Raw genomic sequence first — 19,044 nt, 5'->3', positions numbered from 1 at the left:
ATTACGAAAATGAAGGGATTTAGTAGAGAAGCAAGAAAATGTTACATATATTATAAAAAATTTTATGAAATGAAATAATAAACTGATAGCATCCCATGCTCCCAGAAGCACATGTAGCTCTGTAACAGCTGATCTGCACTCTTTTCAATGGTGCTTTAAATGAAAATAGTGACAGTGTAATCGAAGTGTGAATGTGTATATCAATGCATTCATATGCAAGATTTTTACAGTTATTTTTTCTTAAAATAACATTTGTTCTATATTGTTTATTCTTAATTACATTGTCAAAAAATCCCTTATATTTTCTAAACTAAATCAAAAAATTTTAAAGGAAAAAAAGTTTGTTTATCTTAAAAAAATAAAAATTTGTTGGTCTTGGGGAAAAAACTTGGGGATGATAGTATTGATAGTATGAATAAAATACTCTGAAGAACTATTTCATAATGTAACAAACTTATTAAATATTTTACAGTAGTTGCAAATTACTGTGTGTGTGTGTGTGTGTGTGTGTGTGTGTGTGTGTGGTGCTGGGGATTGAACCCAGGACCTTGTGCATTGCAAGTTACTTTTAAGGTATTTTGATGAAATCTCCAAAACCAGGTCAATCATGGGATGATTTTTTTCGAATAATATAGTTTTAATAATTTCCAAAATTAAAAGAAAAATTAAATGGTCACAGCAATAAGAAGCCAAAGTTCATTGTGCTATAAGTGGGAATGTATTTTTTGTTATAAAGTTCATGTATAACTAATTCCTTTCCAACAAGATGAGTTGTCAACTCACATATCTGCTGACGAGTAATCCTTTGCCTGGTAACAGCAAAGAAATTAAAAAAGAGAAGCAGTCATAATTTAATCCTACTCTCAAGGCTGTGATAAGCTGGTAGAGAAACAAAGGGAAATCAAATTTCTCAGAGTAATCTAGCAATAAATCAGAGCAGAATAGAGTGGAAAAGGAGGAAAAATCACAATGAACTCCTCTCTAGTGTAGAAGAGGAAGACACCAGAAATTCAGCATAAATTACTGTTCATCAAAGGGCACCTACCTTCCAGCCTCGTTGTAAGTTTCCACTTGCAGAAAGCTCAAATGTCTCTGAATTTGATGCTTTGAATAAAAATGTGATTTCTAAAGGAAATTACTAGTCCTATTTCCTTTGCAAAGGGACAAAATCCTGCAACTCCTAGGCTAAGGATCCTCAGAAGACATGAAACAACATTTTCTGTTGATATAAGATGAAAAAGTAATCTTTTAAAATAAGCGAATATTAATCTCTCATTAGCTAATATTTTTAAAAGATGAAGGATTTTTTAAATAACGTAACTATTCAGATGCATGCTTTGGGTCTATAGTTGTTTTCCCATAAACATATTAATACATTGTTCAATATTTTTACCTTATACAATAAGAATCCAACATATCTTATAAATACAATTCATTTTGTTTTATTTTATTTTATGCATACTCTACCACTGAGCTCTATCTTTAACTCCTTAAATAATAATTTATTTTAAAGAGTAATTTCCAGTTGAAATATATAAGTGTTTGCTTTTAAAATTTTTAAAAAATACGTTACTAAGAATTTACCTAGTTAGGTACTTCAAAAATAATAGAAATAAAACTCAAAATTGGAAAAGAAAATCACACAGCCCCCACATGAAGAGCATGCGCGAGCGTGCACACACACACACACACACACACACACACATCTAAAGAGTTCACCAATAAACTCATATTTATTTTTAGAATTAATACATTCAGTAGAGTAGCAGGATAGTCTATGATTTACTAATTAGTAAAGCATTTCTATACACTGATAGTAGGCTATCTGAAAAGGAAGTCAATAAAACAGTGCTATCCACAATCGCTACAAATAAATGAAACTAAAATACATTGAAATAAGTTTAACCATAGAGGTGAAAGACCTGTACACTGGATAGTATAAAGCACTGGTGAATGAAACTGAGGAATATCTCAATAAGTGAAATAATATCCTGAGTTCACTGGTTAAAAGAACCAATATTGTTAAAATGTCCATAAAATCCAAAGTGACTTATAGATCTAATGCAACCCCTATGAAAATCCCAGTGGCATTCTTCATGTAAAAAGAAGACACAATCCAGAAATTCACAAGGAACTACAGAAGATCCTGAACAGCAAAAGCAATCTTAAGAATAAAGAACAAAGCTGGAGGCATCAGACTACCTGACTTCAAATATAATACTAAGCTACAGCAAACCTGAGAGGGCATAAATAGAGACATGTAGACCATGCTAACAGGCAGAGTAGGAGCTCAGAAAGAAACCCCTGCATTGGTAGCCAACTGACTTTCAACAAAGGAGCCAAGAACATACAATGGGGAAATCCCCCCACGTCCCGCACAGGCAGTGGGAATGGGGTTCCACTCTGTGGAATGGGCTGGCTGAGAAATAAAAGCTAAGAGAAATAACACATTAAAAACAACAACAACAACAAAAAAAAAACAGAACACAGAAAGTAATTTCAAAAGTGGGGGTCAGATGGGCAAGCTGATCAGACCAGTGGAGCTTCTAGACAAAGTGGGTTCGAGCCTGCTTTATTTATATCGGGAAACACCAAAGGCCTTCCACAGAATGTTCTTTACCAAAATAGTTAAAGGTGGGCTGTTCAGTTCCTAATGGGATACGCCCATCTTCGGTGCTACTATGAGGAACTTTTCTAGCACTGCGGAGGGAAAGGTCACGTGCACTGGGCCATTGACTGCCGCAGGAGAGCCAGGAAAAGTTACCAATGCCAGGCCTGTCCCCCCCTGGCTTCCATACAGAAAGAAGGTCCTCATGTATTTCACGGATGGCTTCCTACAGAGAAAGGGCAATTTCTTCAATAAATGAAGCTGGGAAAATTATTTTTCAGGAGAATAAAATTTATATCTCAAACCAAATACAAAAATTAACCCAATGGATTAAAGACTGAAGTGTAAGGCTCCCAACTATGGAGCTGCTAGAAGAAAGCGATAAATGCTCAGGACTTCCGAATCAGCAATTTTTGAAAATTTTTGAAAAAGATTCTAATAGCATAGGCAGCAATAAAAAAAGATAAATGAATTCACATTCAACTAAAAATCTTCCACAAAACAAAGTAAACAACAGAATGAAGAGACAACCTATAGAACTGGAGAAAATATTTGCAAAGGGCACAAGAGATAGGCGGTTAAACTCTAAAACATATAAATAAATCAAACAACTCAATAGCATGAAAACAAAACTTAAAATGCAAAAAAGACCTGAATAGATAGTTCTCCAAAGAAGACATGCAAAAAGCCAGCAAGTATGAAACCACTAATCATCAGAGAAATGCAAATGAAACCCCTATGGAGACATTACCTCACCCCAGTAAAACTGAGTATCACTAGCAAATGCTAGTGAGGATCTGAAGAAAAGGGAATCCTTGCATGGTGTTGCTGGGAATGCAAGACAAAACATCCATTATGGAAAAGAGCAGAGAGGTCAACTAATGAATCAAAATCAAAACCACTATATGATCCAGCAATGACTCTACTAGGTCTACGTCCCAAGAAATAAAATCATTATGTTGAAGAGAGAACTACACTTCCATGACTACTGCAGAACTATAACAACAGCCAAGACATGGAATTGATGTCAGTGGATGAATGAATGAGTTAAGGAAAACATAATGTCTATCTATCTATACGCACACACCAAAATGTCCAGCCATAAAGAGTGGAACCCTGTGGTTGGCAACAACATTCATGATTTTGAAGGACATTATCCTAAGTGAGCTAAGCCAGGCACAGAAAGACAAACACTCTCAGTTGTCACTTATGTGGCACCTAAGAATGCTGATTCTCTTACCAAGAACTCGGGTATTGTGGTGGGATGTGGAGGAGTTGGAGAGGTGTTGGTCAAAGGGCACAAAACTTCAGTTAGATAATAGTAGGAGTGAGTTCCAGAGATCTAGTATTATATAAAATAAAATACAACAAATAAGATACTATTTCACACCTAGGAATATATTCCTGGTAAACTTATGTTATCAAAATATTTTAGTTATTGAATTTAGTTAAATTCAAATTACACCTCAAAACCCAGTACATTTATCATTAATCAAAGTCCTAGAGGACTTGTTAGCACTTCAAAAATTGCTCCAATAATTTAGGCAACAGCACCTCTCAGAGAATGTCACTGTAGACACTCTGATGGGAAGAAACTAAGAGATGTCTTTGATAAGACAAGTGCATTTGCTTAAATGTTTCCTGCATCAATTAGATTTACAGAAATTAATTTCCACATGTGTTAAAAATGAGCCTTTTTAAAACATGAAACCAATAAAATCTATTATGACACACACACACACACACACACAAATATATATATATATATATATTTCAGTACTTTACCTCCTGATTGATATATAGACACTTGTTAGAAAACTTATTTTAATAAATAAATGCATCTTACAGATGAAGAACTAAAAAATGACACTGACCTTAATTTGGAACAGAACATTTTAGGTGTTATTCTAGGAATTTTAGGCTTTAGGAAAACTGAAAGTTAAAATATGCTGCCTTTCATTTTCTTCTCTAGCTCTGACCAAGTTATACCGTCTGAGGAGAATCCTTTGATGGTGTAGGACTGTACTTTTTTTTTTTTCAGAAGCACCTCTGAAATGTACTTGGGGAGAACCAGTACCCCAACTTAAGAATTCCACTAACACATGTTCAGTCCAGAAATCTCAAATATTAAGAAGAGAAATCATCATATTGTATTGGAATCTCAGCAAGAACATTAAACGTGATCCATGACTTTCAATTCTTAAGCTTTTAATCTTTTTCTTAAATTTCTTACAAGAGCTGCTTAACAAGATTCTCTATAAAAAGACCTGAAATCTTTGCCAGACACTCAGCCCCAGGAACATGTAAGTTCTAATAAAATTGAACAGTACGAAGGACTGACCAAGAGTTTTCATGAAGGCACAGGATCGTTCTTCTAACTTGGCTTTTAGACCCCCTGTAGCCTGGGCCAAGATGATCATCTCCAGTCTTGCATGGGCTGTTGTGGGTCCTTCACTGAGGAAAACTGCACTAAGAGGTCACATTGCTGTCTACACGCGCCTCTGTAGTCCAGAAAGCCCAGACGAGTTATGGAATGGTGACCTGGGCTGGACCTCCTGGCCTCTCCCTGCCTGGCCAGAGCGCCTCCTCTGTCAGGCACTCCGGAGTCATGCCTTCTCCCACGAAGGCCTGACATCTCCCAGGCTAAGATGCAGACCCCTGGTGCCGCAGTCTGGCTGGGCACAAAATCACGAGCCACTCACGCAGGAACAAACTTTATTTTTGAAACTGCCGCCAATGCCCCGTAGCCCCCGGGAAGAATCCCAAGGACCCACGCGGTGTTCTCCCGGAACCCCAGAGGAAGCTCCTCCCCCGGAATTCCCTCCTACTGCACTTCCCCAACCAATGGGAACTCTCCCGGAGTCCCTAGCAGGCCGAGGTGGACAGCAGGAGTCCAACATCCATATGAATGCAGATCTTCACATAATCATATCATCTCAATGGCTTGCTGGGTCACCTTTCAACCAAAAATGCCATGCATCCTATTACTTGGCTGTGGCTCTTAGCACCCTGGAAGAATTGTCAACTTGCCTAGACTGCTTGAATTTCCAAAGGGGCTTGATCTTTCACAGTCAAGAAGTGTTCTCATAATAGGAATGTAAAAAAAATTCAGAAAAAGGAATAGATTTTGGAATCATGGAGACCTCCTCAAGATGAAAAGAAGTAGATCATTTATATCATATCTATTTTTATAAGACAATTTTGAGATAACAAAGACAAAGCATTATGCTTATTATTTCCATTTTAAGCATAATTAGCTTAAGGCTAAGGAAGCTCATACAGGTGGATTGTTACCCACATACTGAATGGCGGAATGTGGAGTGTAATCCCTAAAGGCTGGACTCCCTTGGTTATCTTCAGTATTCATGCATGTCCATGTATACTTAACTTCCTGTGAGTCCTGCTTCAATTGGCTTGTGCTTATGATTAAATGTTCCATCTTTCCTCATTCAGTGGACCATACGTTTCTTCTTACTTCTGCTAAGTTAATCCTCAGGGTTTCCCTGAACTTGGAGCTGTCAGATAAAATAGTGGAGACCCAGTTACATTTGCATTTGAGATATGTGAATGGATATTTTTAGTAGAAATATGTCTTAAACATTGCACAGGATATAGTTGCAATATGTGGGACATAATTCTAAAAAAAATGTCCTTGCAACTCAAATTAGTTAGCTGTCATGTATGTCTATTTGCTGAATCTTACCACCTGAATGGACCACACCAAATTATGGTACCATCAATGTAAACCCACTTTTTATCCTCTCCTGTACCCTTGAGTTGGGCTGTGGCATTAGTTGCAGGATACTTCATGGCATGGGGTGACTGCTATAGGTACATTAGAGAATTGTGTCTGCCATTGAATTTCCTAAATTTTATTATAGAAGCAAAGATTCTATTTTTTTTCCATTTTAGAAAGAAGAAAATAAAAGTGACTGATGGGGAATACAGCAAAATAAAAGTTTTAACCGCAATCTGCATGTTTTCTTTCAGCATTTTATGTTTTCATCATTTTATATTTCACCGATTTCCATGACTCTTTCTATTGCCTGTAGTGAATTGGTATGCTAACCATCCATTATTCTTGACAGCTTTAACATACTTCATTGAATATTTAATAAAAAGGATATTTGATTGTATATATTTTTCATAAACCTTGTAATGTTTTTCTCCCTTTCAAAGTTGAGGGCAAATGGATATGTCATGGATAATTTTCAGCAAATGGCTAATATCCCTAAGGGTATAATTCACACTGAAAAATCTTTATTGATCAAAATGCAAGAATATGACCTCGACCTTTCTTTGGTGTGAGTAATTATGTTTACCAAGTCAGAAATAATAGTCATATCTAAGAAACTGACATAATATCACAGGTTTATTTGTTTCCTTGTAGCTCAAAATGTATCTTCACTGGTGTTTTAATTCATAACAGCAACTCAATTGATTAGATTGGAATAATTTCATATAAATGTGAATTAACCTTACTCCTTCAATTGAGAAATTAATGTCATCTTGGATTCGCTCAAATTCGGTGGTGGTATTCATCTGGAAAATATACCCAATGCTGAGCAAGGTAAAGAGATGTTTTATAGTTTAAAAAGTCATGTAATGCAAACCTTGTTGGTACGAGGTCCCTTTCTGCCTTGCAAGGCAGATACTGACTTGGTTTCTCTTATTCTGTGGGAGTGAACACAACCCCGTGTTTGTCAGATTGGCACCGCCCTTGTATTGAGTTGTATCAGATAAATTTGACATTTTTTACAGTAGAAGGGCAATATTATGAAAGGCTTGTGTATCTTAAAATTTTTATTAGTTCTTTTTAGTTATACAAAAAATTGGACTCATTTTTCCATGATTATGAGAGCAGGGAATATCATTTGCTCTGATTTAGTCCTCAGGACTTCCCCTTTCCCTCCCTCCTCTTGCCCTTCTGTCTACTGGGATTTCTGCAATTTATTTATATTTTTAAATCAGGGTCTTGTGGACATATATGATAGTGAGATTCACTATAGTATAGTCATGATAGGAAATACAGGTGTGGGAAATTTAGGTCAGATTCATTCTGCTGTTCTTCCTGTATCTCATCCCTCCTTCTTAGCTTTCGGTCCCCTTCATCTACTCCACTGATCTTTCCTTCATTTCAATAGAATTCACCCCTCTTTTCCTCCCCGACTCCTCTCCTTTTCCTTATTTTAGATTAGCTTCCACATATTAGGAAAAAAAACACATTCAACTGTCTGACTTTCTGGGACTGGCTTATTTCACTTAGCATGTTAGCTTCCAGTTCCTTCCATTCACCAGCAAACAGTAAGGCTTGTCTTTTAATATGTTCCCAACACATAGGGCTTTTCATTTAGTTATTTGACTGCAGACCTCTAATTCATATGTATGTGGTCTCTATGATAGTAGTTTTTTTTTAATTACAAACTTTTCCCTGTGAACCACTGAGCGACTGAATTTGAATGTATTCCATATTTGTATAACCAGAGTCATATATTCACATAGTGTGCATTGCCGTAGTCTGGCTGGGCACAATTCAGGAGCCACTTGTCAAAAGAAACTAACTTTATTTTTAGAACCACACACGCCAAACAAAACAGCTCCTCAGGAAAAAACCCTCAGAGCCCATCTGCCACCACCGGCTTCCCACAAGCCTCTCACCCCCACACCAGCCTCTCCACCTCCCACAATCCTCCTGCTCTTGAGGCCGATTGGCTGGGTTGCATGGGCGGAGCCAAAGAAGTCCCCCAATGAGCAGCTCCGTGGAGGAGCCAATCAGCTAGATGTTGCTGGGGCCCCTGTGAGCCAATCATCAGCTGGCAGCTGGAAGTTTGCTGGGGCCCCTTTGGCTGTGGCTCTCAACAGTGCATGTTAGGTAACACCTCTTAGTTTTGTTGTTGAAACCTATTTGCTTCATAATTTTTATCTTCTTGAGCTCTTTCTTTCTGGAAGGGTGAATAAATTCCTGTACTTTGCTTTTGCATTTGTCAGACTTTCTATACTTTTCAGTTTTCATTTTAATGCAAGGAATGACAAATTCTAGGTGCTCACAGGACAACTGGAATGCGTTCTTGGTATGTTAGTTAATCACTGACTATTATCCACTGTTAGCACGACTTTTTGCCTTGAAGTTAATTATGTCTACTGTAGCATTACCTTGTCTGGTTTATTTCTATGAATAGTTGCATATGTGCATTGCTCTTTAATACCAACCCTTGATTTTCAAACTTTGTACACGAAGTCCATTGCGTACCACTGAATTTTTCTTTTGTATCAAATGAGTCCATTTAAATTTTTTCTAAAAATAAAGTTTGTATTTTAGAACAGTTTTGTGTTTACAGAAATATGAAGACAGCCTGGAGTTCCTATTCATCTCATACCTAGTTTTTCTTGTAGTTGGCATCTTATATCAGTGTGGAATATTTGCCTCAATTAACAAACCATTATTTAAAAGTAATTATTATTTTAAAGTAATTATTATTTTAAAGTAACACATACAGTTTTTTTCAGGTTTTCTCAGGAATCACTAATGTTTTTCTCTTTGGGGGATCCCACACTATATTTAATCTCCCCAGTCTCCATAGCTCTTCTTGGCTTTGACATTTCTTGAACTTTTCTTCCTTTCTGATTTCTGTGATAATTTAGAGCTGTACTAGTCAGGCATTTTGTGCAGTATCTTTCACTGTTCCATCATGCTTAGACAGTGGACATGGGTTTGGGTGGTGGAGGCAAAGGCAATGTTTTTATCACATGGCATCAAGTGACATGTCAAGGGTGCCAACAATGCTCTGATATTGTGGCGTCATTCTTGATCACCTGGCTGAAATAGTGTTTGTCAGGTTGCACTTCGCACTCTTTGTCAGTCTCAAACATATTCTTTGTAAGATATCAGTAGATGTGACACACTTTGAAGGAATAGTAAGTTAGTTACACAAAGCCTCTTCAGGGCAGAGAAGCCACATAAATTATTTGTGCTGAGTCTGCAATCATTTCCAGAATTTTTCATCTCTACAGTCAGTTATGCAGCATGTTAGATGACAGTTGAAGAGTTTCAGCTTACATGTAGTTACAAAGAATTAGAAACCATGCAAAGGAGGCTACAACCTCTTTCATGCATACCAGTAATGAACCATATGCATTCACAACAGTATAAAATATACAAATTATCTAGAAATAAGCTTAAGAAATATTTATTATATGTAACAGGAAAACTATTGTAAAGATACTATACAACTTTGCTGAATGCTACTTAACTATACTTCTCAATTAGACACAGAATTATTATAGTTGCTAATTCTGTACTATTACTTAAAAATTAAACAAAATATTAGACAATTCTACTTAAACTCTAAGTGATATTTTTGGAATGCATCTAAATATAAGAAATCTCAATTTCACATTGAGAAAAATATTATGAACTATCAAATTGGCAATTAATTTTATTAATAAAGTTATCATTATTTTTAGCATAAAAGGAAATAAACAATTGCAAATAATATTTTTGGAGAAAATTTTTTAGTGAACAATTTTCATCATTTGTTAAAATCTAATCCTATACCTAGAAGACTCAAAAATCTCCACCAGAAGACTTCTAGAACTGACAAATGAATTCTCCAAAGTAGCAGGGTACAAGATCAACATTCATAAATCAATTGTTTGCTAAGCACCAATAGTAAATATACTGAGAAAGAAATCAGAAAAACTAACCCATTCAAAATAACCTGAAAAATAAAAATAAAAAACAAAGACTGAAAATAAATTTAAACAAGGAGGTGAAAGATCTCTACAATAAAAATTATAGAACACGGAAGAAAGAAATTGAAGAAGAGCTTAGAAGATGGAAAGGCCTCTCATATTCTTGGAAAGGCAAAATTAATATTGTCAAAATGACCATACTACCAAAATTAATATACAGATTCAAAGAAATACCCATCAAAATACCAATGACATTCTTCACAGTACTAGAAAAAAAATAGTCCTAAAATTCATTTGGAAGAATAAGAGTCCCAGAATTGCCAAAGCAATCCTGAGCAAGAAGAGTGATTCTAGAGGTATACAATATCTGATCTCAAATTCTACCACAGAGCTATAGTAGTAAAAACAGAATCATATTGGAATAAAAACAGACATGAAGAAAAATGGAGGGCTGGGGATGTGGCTCAAGCGGTAGCATGCTCGTCTGACATGCGTGCGGCCCAGGTTCGATCCTCAGCACCACATACAAACAAAGGTGTTGTGTCTGCCGAAAACTAAAAAATAAATATTAAAATTCTCTCTCTCTCTCTCTCTCTCTTTAAAAAAATAGGAAAATAGAATAGAACAGAAGACCCAGAGACAAACCCACATAGATACAGTCATCTGATGCTTGACAAAGCTCACAAAGCACACATTGGAGAAAAGATAGACCTTTTAACAAATGGTGCTGGGAAAATTGAATAACCATATGACAAGAATGAAACTAGATTCTTATCTCCCTTTCTGTACAAAGTGGGACAAAGACCTGCTAATTAGACAAGAAACAGTGAAACTCTTAGAAGAAAACTTAGAGTCAACGCAACATTCCAACCTATTGATGCAGGCACCAACTTCCTTAAGGAGACTTCTAAATCTCAAGAAACGAAACCAAGAATCAATAAGTGGGATGACATAAAATAAAAATGCTTCTGCACAGCAAAGGAAACAAGAGCATGAAGAAACAGCCTATAAAGTGGGAGAAAAATTTTGCCACCTGTTTTTCTGACAGGATATTAATATCTACAATATATAAGATCTCAAAAAATCTTAACACTAGGGAAAAATAACCAAATCAATAAATGGGCAAATGATATAAGCAGATATTTCTCAAAAAAACCCACAAAATATGTATAAAAATATTTCAGCATCTTCAGCAATCAGAGAAATGCAAATCAAATCTTCCTTGAGATTTCATCTCATTATAATTAGGATGGTAATCACTCAAATCACTCAAGAATACAAATAAAAACAATTGGTAGAGAGGATGTGGGGGAAAGGTACAATTATACTTTGTTTGTGGGACTTCAAATTAGTACCACCATCTTGGAAAACAATGTAAAGATGCCTCAAAAGTCTAGGAGGGAAACTACCATATAACCCAGCTAGCCCACCTTTGGTATTTGTGCAAAAGAACTAAAATCATCACACTATACAGGCACCTCAATGTTCATAGTAGCACAATTCATAAGCACCAAATTATGGAATCAACCCAGGTTCTTGTCAACCAATGAATGGATAAAGAAAACATGGTATATACACACAATGGTGTTTTATACAGCCATAAAGAAGAATAAAATTTTGGCATTTGCCAAAATGGATGGAACTGGAGAACATCAGGTTATGTGAAATAAGACAGACTCAGAAAGTCAAGGGTTGAATGTTTTCTCTCATATGCAGGAGCTAGATCAAATACAAGGGGTGAGGGTCAGGGAATTGTATGTGTGTGTATGGGGAACTCATGAAAATAGAAGGGAGGTTAGTGCAGGGGAGGAAGGGGGAGTGGGAAAAGGGAGAATCTACTGAATAAAATTGAGCAAATTATGCTATGAACGCCTAGGAACATATGAACATGCCACAGTGAGCCTTGCTATTTTGTATATATATAAAGAACTAATTAAAATGAAATTATAAATAAATAGAAATAAAGTAGAAGTAGAGAAACAAGAAAAGGTAGGAGGGCAGGGGAAAAGGAATTACTAGGAACTAATAAGGAAAAATATTATAGTACATGTTTGTATGATTATGTCAAAATGAACTTCAATATTATATACAACTATAATGAAATAATGAAAAACTTTTAAAAAGATGCTTGGGCATCAGCTCTTTGAATCATAATAAGTCATATTGCAGTGAACATTTACATATATATCTGTGGAACACATTTACTTATGTATGCATTTGTGGAATATATAAATAATAAATAGTCTGACTTCAAAAGAAAATCAATAATCTTAGACTATTATTTACCTTAGGATCCATCAATTCTACTTCCACTTTTGCTAAGCATATAGCCATTAGTGAATACAAGATAACTACATGAGAATTTGATCTCAGTGGTTTATAATGATGAAAAATTGAAAATTGCCTAAATTAATGCCAATAGGAAACCAATTTTATTATCTTCTTATATTAGAATACTATTTAGCTCTTGGTAATCATAAATACATATAGTTAAGGAAGTATATATTGTATATACACATATATGATGTTAAAATATAAATAAAATGTATATATATTTATATATGCATGCCGTGTGTGACCATATATTAAAAGTCTATGTCAGGGGCTGGGGTTGTGGCTCAGTGGTTCAGCACTTGCTTGGCACACATGAGACACTGGGTTCCATCCCTGGCATCACATAAAAAATAAAATAAAATGAAATAAAGTCGTGTCCATCTACAACTAAAAAATATATATTTAAAAAAAATGGTCTATTTCAGGTCTGGGGATGTAGCTTAATGGTAGAGTACTTGCCTAGCATGCACAAGGCCCTGGGTTTGATTCCCAGGCTGCAGAAAGATAAAATAATTAATTCATTAGTTTAAATGAAAGCTAATGTTAATACCTTTCTAAGCTTATGTGCATATTAGAATTTTACAAGGGATTTCTTCATTTTCTTCTTGCCAACTTATTAGAAAATTTTAATATTCGTATAACCTATGTTCATCTTAGAAATAATAAAATATGACTATTACCATCTTCTCATTGAGCTTGAACTTCTTCCTGTTTGACTCACATGGTTTCAGTGGAATGTGCCACAACACAGGGTAATATTAACAAGAAATTAATTTGTCAAGGTAAGATAGCCATACTGTGTGAGGCGGAAGGACACACAGCAAAACAATGGAAGAGAGACGGGATTTGTTGAAGTGGCACAAATGGGTGGGCAGGAGCCAGACAGCTCAGGGGACCTCAGGGTCCTGTGTGTGCTTTGTGAAGACCTCCCTGGCTGCAGTGTAAAGAGCATGAAGTGGCTGAAGGGGAAATGGTCATAATTCCAGGCCCTGAAATGGTAAAAGAACGTGGAACTCAGGTTCCAATTCAGAAGGAGAGATTGAGCAGGTGGAAGAACTGGAGTATAAGTTGGAGACCAATGAAGATAGATCAGCAGATTTAGTTACAGACTCTGACTTTTATGATTCCTATTATAAACCTGCACACACACACACACACATTCAGACCACAGCACATCCCCAAGATGATTCTGATAGATATGCAGTCAGGGTGGAGAACCTCTCTGCTAGAGAGAAGTTCAGAAAAGGGGGCACAGGGATGGAAAGGGACCAATCCAGGAGGTAAATAGTCACAAAGGACAGAGATGAACTGGGCCACATCATAAGGCAAGGCTGTGCTAGAATTTGATACAATAGGACAACTAAATAAATAAAAGGATTACAAACACAGAAGGAAGAAATGCAAATGTCTTTGCCTGCAGATGATGTCATCATTTATACAGCAAATCTGACAAACTCAAGAACCCGTCTCCCAAACTGGTGAGCAATTATAGCGAGTTTAAGGGATACAGCATTAATCCACATGCCAATCATTTTCCTATATGCCAGTAATAAATAAGAGGAATTTGAAATCAAAAACATATTAACACTGTATTATACTTAAGTATAAATTTATAAAATATGTACAAGGTCTGTACAAAGAGAACTAAAGTATTCTGATGAAAGAAAGAGAAGAATGAAATAAATGGGGAAATATTCCATTTTTTGGAGTTGAAGACAATATTTTTAAGATATTAGTTCCTTTCAAATGAATCTATAGGTTCAATCCAATTCCAAATAAATTTGAGCAACTTATTTTGTGGTCATAAACAAAAATGGATCTAAAATTTATATGGACTAGCAAAGGATTCAGAACAGCCAGTGCAATATTCAGAGAAGAAGGAAACCAGAGAGCTGCACTACCCTCCTCAAGACTCACGTGGAACTACTGCAATCTGCATGCTAATGAAAGACAGATCAATGGGAGGGAAGAGGGCGGCCAGCAAAAGACCTGTGTAGGTTTAGTCAAGGACCTTTTAAAAGGCATGAAATGACACCACGGAGGAAAGACAGCCTGGTCAGCAAATGGTGCTGAACAAAATCCATGAAAGAAAGAGTTGACAAGCTGAACTTCACTAAATTTTTCAAAGGAAAATTTGACATTCTTCACAGAACTAGAAGAAACAACCCTAAAATTGATGTGGAAGAACAAAAGAGAATAGCAATAAAAGCAATGTTGGTGTCACCACAACACCTGATCTCAAATTACACCACAGAACAATTGTAACAAAACCAGTATTGGTACAAAAACTGGCGTGAAGATCAATGGAAGAGAAGAGAAGAAATAGAAAAATATACGTAGATATCTCATCCTTGAAAAAGTTTCCAGAAGCATACATTGGAGAAAAGAAAGACTTTTTAACAATAGTGCTGGGAAAACTGTGTATCCATATGTAGAAGAATAAAACTAGATTTCTCTCTCATCTTGCACAAAAATCAATTCAAATTGCATCAAAGATCTAAGAATTAGACTATAATAAAACTGCTAAAAAAACCCATAAAGACAATATTCCAACATATTGATGCAGGCAATAATAAACTATTTTTCTCCAGTTCCATCCATTTGGCAGAAAGTGACATAATTTCATTTGTTTTTACTGACTGAGTAGAAATTCATACATTCACCTGTTGATTATTGGTTTTACTATAAAGAAATAAGACCAATAATCAGTAAGTGAAATCACATTAAGTTAAAAATATTCTGCAAAGACAGCAAAGGAAAGAATTAAGAGTGTGAAAAGAAAGCTTACAAAATAGGACACAGTTTTTGAAGCTGCTCTTCCAACAGGTCCAACAGGGTATTAATATCTACAATATAAAAAGATCTCAAAAAACTTAACACCAGAAAAAAAATTAATAGATGGGCAAAAGAACTATATAGATAGTTCTCAAAATAAAAGTACAAAAGTCAACAAATATACAAAAAATGATCATCCATATTAGCAATCAGGGAAATGCAAATCGACACTACACTGAGGTTTCATCTTACTCTAGTTAGAATGGCATGTAAGGAATAATAATAAAGAGACAGAGACAAGGTGCAGAGGCAGGGGAGGTAGCAGAGTGGCTCTTTGTCCAAGCAGCCACGTTTATTTATACCAATAGGTTACATTAGGTCATTAGTACCATAGCCACACTATGGTTTAGAGTATCAGAAAGTTGCTTGTTCCGCAGTTACATTTCACAGTTACAATATGCAACATCAGGAGCTTTGTGCATATATCAAGAAAGTTCACTGTCTGAAGTTGCTGTTAGGCCAGCAGATCTAGGAGCACTGGAGCTTGGTGAAACATTAGCTTTCAAGCAAGCAAGTTCATTTATTCCCAGGAGTTATGTGCCTAAGATTAAGGTGGAAGCTGATAAGACTCTAGCATGGAGGGCATTGCCATAGCAACCGGGCATCCTAGGCCTCTGCACAGAAACTGTCCCAGGTACCAGCATGCCACAGCCATGAAGTCATCAGGGACCCCAATCCCAAACACAGAACCCCCACAGTGGAAGTCATCAAGAATACAAATAACAATAAATGCTAGGAAGCATGTGGGAGAAAATGTACAGTTATGCTTCATTGGTGGGACTGACAAATTAGTACAACCATTTTGGAAAACACTATGAAAATTACTCAAAAGATGAAGAATGAAACTGCCTTATGACCCAGCTATCCCACTCCTTGGTATTTATACAAAAGAATCAAATTCAGCATACTGCAGTGATACATGGATGCAGTGATACATGGATACCAATGTCTACAACTGTGCAATTTACAATAGCCAAGCTGTGGAACTAGCCTAAGTACCCATAATAGATACCTGGATAGAGAAAAATCTGGTTTTTGGGTACACAATAGATTTCTACTCAGTCATTAAAGACAAATGAAATTATGTTACTTCCTGGCAAGTGGGTGGAACTGAAGAACATCATTCTAAGTGAAAAAAGTCAGACTCAGGAAGTCAAGACTCAATTTTTTTTTATATGTGTGTGTGGGGGGAGAAAGAGAGAGAGGGAGGGAGGAAGGGAGGGAGGGAGGGAGGGAGGGAGGGAGGGAGGGAGAGAGAGAGAGAGAGAGAGAGAGAGAGAGAGAGAGAGAGAGAGAGAGAGAGAGATTCTAGAAAAACAGAAGGCAGACCAATAGAGTAGAGGAAGGAGGTCTAGAGAAAGGGAGGAGAGGTGTGTGAACAGGAGAATGAAAAACACCAAATTACACTATGTCCATGTACAAAGATACCATAAGGACTATGTCTTTCATATGCAATTATATTGCATTAAGTAAAGTAATAATGCATAAAACAGAGAGGGCTTATAAGAGTAAGTTGATCAGGGAGGACGGTGGGGGGAAATGAAAGGGATCAAAGTGACTTAGGTGCATATAAAACATGGCACAATGATTCCTATTGTTATGTATAATTATACCACACCAATAAAAATAAAACAAAATAGCCACAGTAAATATGAAAAAAAAATACAAACACTTTTGAAAAAAAAAAGAAGAAAATTTGTGCTCTGTAAAAGACAAATTGAAAGAATGAGGACAGGTCATAAAAAAATATTTTCAAAACACACATCCAATAAATGACTGTCATCTGAAAAATATATGAAAGAAATTTTCAAATAAACAATGAGAAGACAAGCAACCTAAATAACAAACGGACCAAAAGAAATGGACTCTACTTTACTCTACATTAAAGAAGACAGACAAATAGCTACCAACCATATGAAAAGATGCTGCATGTTATATGCCACCAGGGAGACAGGGACTGAAACAGCAAGATGCCTCTACACAGCATTGAAGTGACTGTAATCCAGAAAACCAACAATTCCGAATGCTGCAGAGGACATGGAACGGCGGCAACTCTCAGGGGGTGGGAATGCAACCTGGTGCAGCCCCTTTGGAAGATGTCTTACAGAACTCAACCTACTCTTCACACAGGATCCGACAACCAGGCTTCTTGGCATTTACCCAGGGAGGTTGAAAAGTCATGTCCACATGGAAACATGCAGACAGATATTTATCTCAACTTTATTTACAGTTGACCAAACCTGGAAGCAAGCAAGATGCCCTTCTGCAGGTTAATGGATAAGCACAACCGGTGGTGCATTCAGACAATGACCTATTATTCAGGGCTAAAAGAAGTGAGTTACCAAGCCATTAAAAGAGAGAAACCTTGAATGCCTATTAGCAGGTGAAAGTGGCCTATCTTAAAAATCTGCATACTGGATAATTTTAACCATACGTTATTCTGGAGAAAGCAAGACCACATAGAGTGCAAAGAGAAGGAATTGTCAGGGGCTGACCCGGTTCAGGAGAGGGAGCACAAAGGACGTTAGTGAAAAGACTGGATGCTACTGTAATGATGGGTAAATACCTTATGCATGTGCAAACCTACAGGAGGTCTAGCCCCAAGAGTGAGCATTAACCTCAATTGTGGACTTGGGTGATAATGCTGTGTCAGTGGAGATTCACCTGTGCCACAAATATGTCACTCTCATTGGGACGTTTGATAATGGGGGAGTCCATGCATGTGTCAGGTATGACAGAGGGCTTCGGAGAAATCTATGTACCCTCCTTAAACTGGCCTAAAAGTATAAAGTCTTAAAAATAATTCAATAAGCAGCACTATAATGATTCCCTTAGAATTATTACAGAGATTGAATAAAATTAAGTGACAAATATATGAAAAGTTTTGCATGTAACATTACTAATTTTTCAGAACACTTTAAATTAGACTTGGCAAATAAGTCATTAAGGAAAGTTAGGTTCATTTGGAAAACTGTGGCATTTAGACCTTGCAATATAATTACTTTCTATAGTGAATTTTCTCATATACACTAAAGGATTCTGAATGCTTTTCAGGACTGATTGAAGAACAATTTCTTACACCTATACTCGTGGTCAGGAAATAAAATTCTACAGTGAGGATGAATAGGATAGAGCTTAGTTTCCTTTGGAGAAAATGTTTTCTCCAGGTAAAGCACTTTACAAGGGCTTGTTTTTATTTTTTGTAGTGGAGGCTTAAACCAAGAGTGCTTTGCCAGGGAGCTATATCCCTAGGCCTTTCTATATTTTGAGACAGGATCACTATAAATTGCTGAGAATGGCTGTGAACTTGCTATCCTCCTACCTCAGCCTCCCAAGTTGCTGGGATTCAGGTGTGTGCCACTGGGCCCTGACTACACTGTCCTTGTTTAAATGATTGGAAGATATGCAGTCAGAGGTGTTGGAAGAGGAACACAGGACTGGGATCAGGGAACCCTGGTGCTGATTCTCACTTCGTGTACCATCTATCAGTTTGGGATGGTGGACAGTTCAGTATTTCACTCTCTTCCCTGTGACACAAAAAGACAAGATGAGCAGGAAGATTCCCCCTGCTTGCA

The sequence above is a fragment of the Spermophilus citellus genome (assembly GCF_964194105.1).
Source record: "Spermophilus citellus genome assembly, chromosome: 12".
Lineage (NCBI taxonomy): Eukaryota > Metazoa > Chordata > Mammalia > Rodentia > Sciuridae > Spermophilus > Spermophilus citellus.
This window is presented reverse-complemented; position numbering follows the sequence as displayed.